Source organism: Apium graveolens, chromosome 3 (genome assembly GCF_009905375.1).
Source record: "Apium graveolens cultivar Ventura chromosome 3, ASM990537v1, whole genome shotgun sequence".
Classification (NCBI taxonomy): domain Eukaryota; kingdom Viridiplantae; phylum Streptophyta; class Magnoliopsida; order Apiales; family Apiaceae; genus Apium; species Apium graveolens.
The window spans coordinates 144,225,644-144,234,282 of NC_133649.1; the positions used below are offsets into that span (position 1 = coordinate 144,225,644).

Sequence of the window (8,639 nt, forward strand, 5' to 3'; positions counted from 1 at the left end):
TCTAAGTTAAACCATAGCTTATCTTACACAAATTCTCAAAAGAATCGATCGCCTATTCTTCAAAACCACATGAAAAGTAGGTTAACATACCCAATCTCCATCGATCCATCGATTCCTCATTATTGTAGGATCTGAGAACTCACTATACCTACAGTGTTGCGATATTCACCTTACACTTCCCTCAACAGTCATGGCTTACCCATTCCGTGCCAGACCTACTATATCTAATTCGCACTCAACTCAACTTAACCTGAGTATGCCTAGGGTCTTTCTTATCCTGTACGACCTATCATTCCTATCTTACTCTCACCTATTCTTATTTCAGTGACCAATAACCTGCAGCTCTGATGCCAACTTGTAACAACCCAAATCCGGGGTCAAGATTTGGTGTCACTAAACAATCTTTACATAAAATAAAATAATAAATAAATAACCCCTTGAATCCGGATCGTTTACAGGTTATGGTATGAAACAAGAATCTAATCTTCTACAACTTACCACAACTAAAAATACAAATGAAAATACCTTTGTACTAATGCTCTCGTCATATTCTTCTAACTTCTTCATCTTCTCGCAACGGAGGTTTCTCTAACTTCTGCTGTATATCAAAACTATTCACTTTGATCCCTATCTGTTTCTGGCGGAAATAAGAATTTACAAAGCAAGAGTGAGCCAAAAATGCCCAGCAAGTATATAATTTGAGTTTCAAACCTTAATATCATAAGAAAACTTCCGGACAAAATCTTAGAACAATTTTAAACAATTCTATTTATTTGAGTGAGTTGAGCGAATAAACGTTGGCTGCCACCAGCCTTTAACTATAAATTCAAAAATGACAAGCGATTCCCCGATTCATCTCTTGAATCAGGGGTCTGTCCAGTTTTTGGAGTCATAAAACCTTTCGAAAGAGAATGCTGTTAATGGCGATCAACAACAAATTAGACTGGATACTAAAACCAATATATGCACTATATCATGCTGATCAGTCAGGATACAGTGCGGATCTATACCCAACTATATAGGTCCATTCAGGTACCTAGGCACTACGACCCATTTCGAGGCACCAGTCATATCCCGGTCCTCAGGATTAAGACACACTTAATCCCCAAAACATCATCATTATCCAGCCCATGGAGTATTTTGATGTCAAATCATTTTGAATTAAAAACATCCCAACTCAGGGTTCGCAAATAAACCGAAAGAATGGGTATTTGCTCAAGAGAGCAATCGAATTATAGGAACAATAATGAAAAGAACTGGCATAATAAGAGTAATTGCAGCGAAATGTAAAACATTTAACTATTCTGAACTTAGAATACGATCGAAGAAATAATTACAGTATTAAAAAGAAAATCAAGAATACTTGCAGTATTTAAAAGAATGTTCTGGAATACTTGCAGTATTCAAAAGAAAAATCCAGAATACTTGCCTCAATGAGCTTTAATCGCTATTACTAGTTGACTGTGATTCAACTTGATCGTTCGGCTTTATCGTCAAACTACTATCCCATTCTGGATACGATTCCAACATTCATGCCCTTCAATTGGAACTTCGTTGATCTCAACGTCTAATCACTAGATCGTTCCTAGTCCGATGTCGATATTCGGGTTTTCCGTCTAGGACCTACAGGGTTGAAATACCCTAATTTAGATAACCGCTTAAGCTTAACATCAAATCGCTATCCTATTCTACCCATACGATTTCATAACCGAACTCATATTTATATGTATTATTGAAATACACATAGCAATTATGGTTCACATCTTCAAAACTCGGTTCGGTATTTATTTTCAGAAAATACATATATTCGTCGTTTTGAAAAATAGGGCAATCGATTATTTGTAAATCATTTTGTCTCAATCGCACTTAAGTTCATATAATATAACTATATATGATTATTCGACGTCTCCGATAATTATAGGTTACGTTCCCGTAATACCGGGCATCCTACGTAATTTCACCAATAATTGTTAATTAAATCTCGCATCATCGATTAATTTATTTCACAAACCGAGTCAATATTTGACAAATCGTCGAACTAATCAATTAATTTAAGCAGGAAATTAAAGAAATAATCCCAACATAATATGATTCCAACAACAGAAGACAGGGCAAGGCAACCACGAATACACAGGCAACACCCGGAAATCACCCCGCCACCAACACGCGCCACACGCGCGGGCGGCGGTGATAGTCACCGGAAAAGAAAACGGCAACACAGAGCATGCAACCAAATCAACAGTAGCAACGGAGTCACGTACCGCACAGACACACGCGCAGAGGCATGCGGCCCACGCGCCGGTCACCTCGCCGGAAAGAAACCAGCGGTAACCGGAAAACAACACAGGCAACAAAGAAAATACAAGGCACAACACGCACGAATATATATATACTTACGTATATACATACAGACAAGAACAGCTCGGAAGCGGACCATGCCGCCTCCCACCGGGGCTACACGGCGGCGGCGACCGGAATACAACGCAGGCAGCGAGCATAGGGAATAGGAAGAGAGACTGGGGGAGATTAAAGATGGGAGAGATTAAGGCGAGAGAGAGCAGAGAGAAAAAAATTGATCAGTCGATCGAGAGAGAGAAATGAAAGGCGGTGATAGAATTAACCCGAGGGAGAGGTTCAGGAAATAAAAGAGATGAAGGTTGTGGGTTTTGTTTGTTTATTTATTTTTTTCTATTTACTTGTTTTATTCCCGATATTACCTCGTCTCGTACCGAAATTTACATTTTCTTAGTAAATAACTTACGGATAACCACCGTCCGAAAGTTTATCAAACACATTTAAAATTATCGAGATAGTTGAAACTAATTTTCATAAAAAATTTACAAATTTGAAAATCATTTTTGGAATGCGCATTCAGCACCGTATTTTATCGTTTAACAAATACACGCGCGGTTAAATAAAAGTCAGAAAATTTCTGAAATAATTTTAAAATTCTTGAAATATTCCAAACTTGATAAAATAAAATTTTCGTGATTTTTGAAGCATTCTGGAATTAAATACTGATTTTACGATTTAATAAAATCAGAAAATCTTTTAAAATTGAATAATTAATAAAATATTGATTTCTAAATTTTATAAACCCCTAAAAATAATAAATAAAAATATAAAACAATAAAAAAATAATTTTAGAAACAATTTCAGCATTTTTAAGAATAAATATTCAATAAAATCACTTTAAAATGAATTAAATTCATACAGCTCGATAATTAATTATAAAAGTAACTTCGCGTCTAACCAATCAAACACAATTCACAATATAGCAACACATCGCTACAGAACCACTGCATATTTTATTTATTTAACATTTCAATAATTACATTTACATATCGGATCCGAGAATAGGTTACTTAGCCGCTAAGTAACTGAAGAAATGATACGATTTTAATACCAAATTTGGATAATTCTCAAAACAGAGCTTCCTATAAAATACTTTATACAAAAAATAAGGTAATAATGTCTCGCCTTTTAAGAATATGGATTTATCGGACTATAAAATAATTTGCGTATCGAAAATTTCACACCGGGACTCGTACAGGTCAAACCGTACCCCAGATTGAAAAAGTCAAAACACGGAAACTGTTCAGAATTATCAGATTAGGTTAGGAAAGAGTTTTCGGAAGAGTTTTGGGTTGTAAAAATGCAAAAACGATTGAAGTGGGATGATTTCTGATTCTAAAAAGTAATTTTATAATTATGTAAGAATAATCATTATTAATTCTATAAATCCTTATAAAATCATATAATAATTCAAAAAATTACCAGAAATATACCAAAATTATCTAGATTTAATTCTGGATAATTGGAAATTAAAATATCTCAATTTTATCAGAGATAAACATCCAAATATTATTATCCATCATCAAATAATTCACCAAAATTCACATAAAAATCACATAATAATTATTTATTGATAAAAATAAATACATGATATTTCCCACACGTTACAATGGGTACATAGATAGTGATCACGCAGGAAGCATAGACGATAGAAAGAGTACATATGGCATTATGTTTTATCTGCACGAGAATCTGGTGACTTGGGTTTCACAGAAGCAGAGATGCGTGGCTCTGTATTCATGTGAAGCAGAATTTATGGCGATTACGGCTGCTGCTACACAGGGAATATGGTTGCAGAATTTGCTTAAATAAGTTGTTGAGGTGTCACTAGGTCCAGTGATGATATATGTTGATAACAAATCTACGATAGATTTAACGAAGAATCCTATTATTAATGGTAGGAGCAAGCACATAGACATGAGCTTTCATTTCGTAAGAGATTGTGTGGAACGAGGAGAAATAGAGGTGAAGTATGTAAGAACTCAAGAACAGAAAGCTGATATATTAACAAAACCGTTGACGGCTGGAAAATTTGAAGAAATGCGCGCGCTTATGGGAGTCAATAAGTTGGCCAGTTAAGTTTAGATGAAGTGAGAGAATGTTGGAATTTTATTAATCTAAACTTATGCTGAAATAAATTAGTTTGGTATTTAATTTAGTTGAATAAGTCTCCACTACCTGGAGATAATCCGGGAGAGTGCCAACATTTGTGAGTAGTTGTAGGACTCAGTTTCTGTAACTTCCTAGTTTGTAGGCACTAGTTTGTTTCCGGCTTTCCTTATTTATTTTGTAACTGGCTTGGAGTAAATCAATCAATACATATGATAGTTTCCTCCCGATAACTATTTTTCAGCTTATTTACATATTTCATAAGCTTACTCGCTACAGTACCCACTGTCTATTGTGCTTCGGACGAAATCAGATTTTACAAAGGACTCCTGCGGCGCAAATAAACCATGGTCATCATCTGTATCGTTGGTACTGCTCATTGAATCAAACCTTGAGAACTCGTGTGATGGAAAGATTCCACCATCATTGAAGGAATCGAATCTAGAGAGGTTGTCGAAAGAGTGATCTTCTAAACCTTCACCAAATATTTAAGATAAGTCGACAGTATTGGACATTATGGTACTTGGAACAGAATCTGTAAACCCATACGTGTTGTTATTTTCGAACACATTCTCTGGATAGAGCGAATTGCCATAATTAGACAGAGGGGTGCTTGGAACAGAATCTGCAAAAGCAAATGGGTTATTCTTCTCGAACAAGTTATCTGCAAAGGGAGTGGCTATTCTTTTTCTGGGTTACGTCATCTTTATGTGAGGACTCCGTTCTAATAGGGTTTAGACCCCAGCTATCGGGACCAAATAAGGAAGCTTCACTGTGCCTCTCATTATTCGAATCCTACAAAGAGCAATTCGGCAATCAGTAAGGAAGCAGGAACATCATTATCAAGATATGATACCACTTAATTCAAGAGAATAGTTTTGCATATCATGTTTGCACAAATTTTAGTTAGAGCCGGCAATTTCGTACACGACACGATAACACGACACGAAAACGACACAAAAATAACGGGTTTGGTTTGACATTTTTGGTACACGAACACGAAAGTATATGAACACGAAAGTACACTGATGAATTTAGTGTCAGTTTTGGGTTTACACTTGTGTACACGACATGAAACGAAAGTACACGAAATAAATAAATATTTGAATAAATTTATTAAAATTATATGAATAAATATAGCTTACAATAATATTTTACACATAATATTTACAAAATATAGATATAAAATAGATTCAAATTTAAATTTCATAAGACTTGACTGCACTGGAGTCTTTATTACTTATTGAGACTTAAGACTCGACAAGTAAAAACTTAATATTTAAATATATATTTTATTTATCTTTATTTTTATTATTAATTTTAAATTACATGAAACACGACACGAAACGTACACGAAATGAAGGTACACGACCACGAAACGAAATGAATCACTAACGGTTCGGGTTTGGGTTAGATATTCATGACACGAAAGTACACGACACGAAAGTACACGAAACGAATGAATTACCATCTCTAATTTTAGAACCTTCTGTATATTTGAGATTTTGAGTTCTTAATTTAGACATCCATTACCAAAATTGTTAAAACTATACGGTAACAGAGACTTCCAAATATGTCACAATATACGCCGTTATCATTTTGCCACTACTCCATCTGTATCTAGTATCATGACTATATTCAGAAAATCTTGAAACTTGTCATCTTTATATAATTTCTTTAGAATAGTTTGCTTATTAACTTATCTTATTTATAGTTTAACTTATCTTATTTATAGTCCTGCTTATTTTCAACATAGAAGCGAACAAGCGAACCATCTTCAGCTGTACTACAGACTATGATAGAAGCCGTCTAAAGATAAATGTTATGCAAGTAACAAAGCTACCTTCTCTACTAAAACAATTAAAATTTAATCCTCTTTTCCTTTTATCCTTTTCTTATATATCTACCCTTCTCTTCCTCTCCTCCCAAGTTCTCTCTGATTCTCCTCTAATTCCTTCCCTTGTATTGAAAGCCAAACCTCCTTAAACATGTTAATTTTGTTGTTAACTAAAATCATGTCAGCTTCCATGTGCAACCACACATTTAATAAATGAATTTAATTATTAAAAATGATTTGTAGCTAAAAAATATAATCCATGCCAACACTAGCAAAATGAGTGGGGTTATGACTGACTCACACCATGCAACTTCCATATTCAAACAATGTTAAAGTGATAGTACAAAACATGTAAAAGTATTTGTCACATACCTTGCCTTCATCAAGATTGAAGTCGCAGCCCGCATCTGTATCATAGTGAGTGTCGAAAGAACCCCAGGCCGCTTTATCAATCTTCTTTTCTCAGATTGCACAGATTTGGCAGTTCATTTTCACTGCAATAGTGAATCAAACAGATATTTATTCGATGGATTTTGGAAAGAAAATCAATATTTCTAATACCAATATTATTGTTACACTGCTGGAGCAATCCTGACAAACCGTTGGGACGTGGTACGATCCCTTACATTTTGCTGAGGCATCAGGCATAAGAGCAAAATTAATCTATGGTGCAGGAATTTTGGCTGAAGCAGGCCCATATATAGCCGCTTTAACAACATTCGGGGTTAAATCTTGCTTACTTTGCGCCAAAGTCCCAAGCTTAAGAAAATTATAAAACTATACTCGACCAAGAAAACCAGTCCTATTCTGATCAGCATGTGTCCATATCTGTCACACCCAAAAGTTTTCACGCCCCTATTCAAATTTAAATTGAAAGAAACCATCCTAGAACTTCAAATAAACTTCTTCCAGAAAAATGCACATAATCTTTATCTCTGTGTCAAAATAGCATCCAACATAAAGCAAATAATCGAGATTTACATACAATTCACTTAAACAAGCTATAGGCAACTCAAAAAAAAGGCTAAACACACACGTATTTATAATCATCTTTAGCATCCAACTTAAAACAATTTAAATTAATAGACTCGCGGATTTTTATTTATTTATCAAGATTATTAATTTAAACACAGAAGTTACTAAATTACCTGAGCGAGAATTTGTTTAGATAAATTAGTGGCCTGAAAGAAAGCAACGCCTTCTGGTCCAGTGATCCGACCATCTTGATCCAAATCCAAATCGGCTCTTCTAAAATACAATTCAAATTGTTCCTATTTTTACCTCCCGCCAAATTTTTAATTTAGCATTTAACTACTAAATTGCCGATATGGATGGATATCAGTCATCGATTCAGACACGAGTAATTTCAGGGTATGATCACCGAGTCACGTCCGAGTTGGATGAGTTGATTGTAATTTGTTACACATATGTGTGTTATATACAGGAAATGTCAATTTCTATTGCTGCAAGTTGGTTGTGGCTGTCAAAATAATACGAAAAATCCAATATTCGTCATATAAATTTGCAATAAAAAAATGGATATATTGTTATTCGAAATAAAATGGACATTATCCGTATCTAAATTTAAAATATGTGAATCCGAAATTATATATATATATAGGTTTTTCTTACATAGAGGGTCATGTTATATGGAGGTCGATAAAGAACCCTCTTGATTAATCTCAGCCATATGATTAAAAATACATCAGATGGTCATTCTATGTTTATCATTTAAGATCATTGTACGTTAAGCAATATCCACGCACTCAATTCCCCGTTATTATCTCTCCGACGATCTCATTACTGTTGTATCTCTTCTCTCTGCGATTCAAACAAAACTTATCTCTTCTCGACAATCTCTCTCATTGAATCTCTTTCGATCTCACCAATTTTAAGAAAAAGTAGGTCCTCTTCTTCGAATCGAAATCAAATTTGCGATTCTATCATTTATATTCTTAATCATGTTTCTCTCTTTATCATTCATTTTTCATCAATGATTCTATTGCTAAATTTATTAAATTAAGATTTTGAAATGAACTTATATGCATCATAGTAAAAATTAAGATCATATTTCATTTTTGGAGGTTAATTTTGGTTGAAAATTGTTTTGGAGGTTAATTATGGTTGAAAATTGATATTGTATGATATTTTTACTAACTGTTAAGACCATTTTTTTTGTGTTCTACGGTGTAGTCATATAAATTGCATAGATAAATGTACTAGTTATAAATTTCAAAAATGCGTATTTTTGTTTTTTTTAATAGAATTAAAATTTATGTAATAATTAGTTTTTGTGTTTAGTAGCTTTAATTCTTATTTATCAGTAATTTTGTGTTCT

At 34.0% G+C, this 8,639-nt stretch overlaps 1 long non-coding RNA gene across 3 annotated transcripts; it reads right to left on the reverse strand.

Moving 5' to 3' along the window:
• Positions 1-4,580: 4,580 nt before the first annotated feature.
• LOC141710893 (uncharacterized) lies at positions 4,581-7,690 on the reverse strand. 3 transcript variants are annotated; one of them, XR_012571116.1, is made up of 3 exons: positions 7,450-7,690; positions 6,674-6,795; positions 4,581-5,259 (listed from the first exon to the last, which is right to left on the reverse strand). It is a non-coding gene; the product is annotated as an uncharacterized LOC141710893 (long non-coding RNA). The 3 variants fall into 3 exon arrangements; XR_012571115.1 differs by having other exon boundaries at positions 6,674-7,129; XR_012571117.1 differs by having other exon boundaries at positions 6,928-7,690.
• Positions 7,691-8,639: the final 949 nt, after the last annotated feature.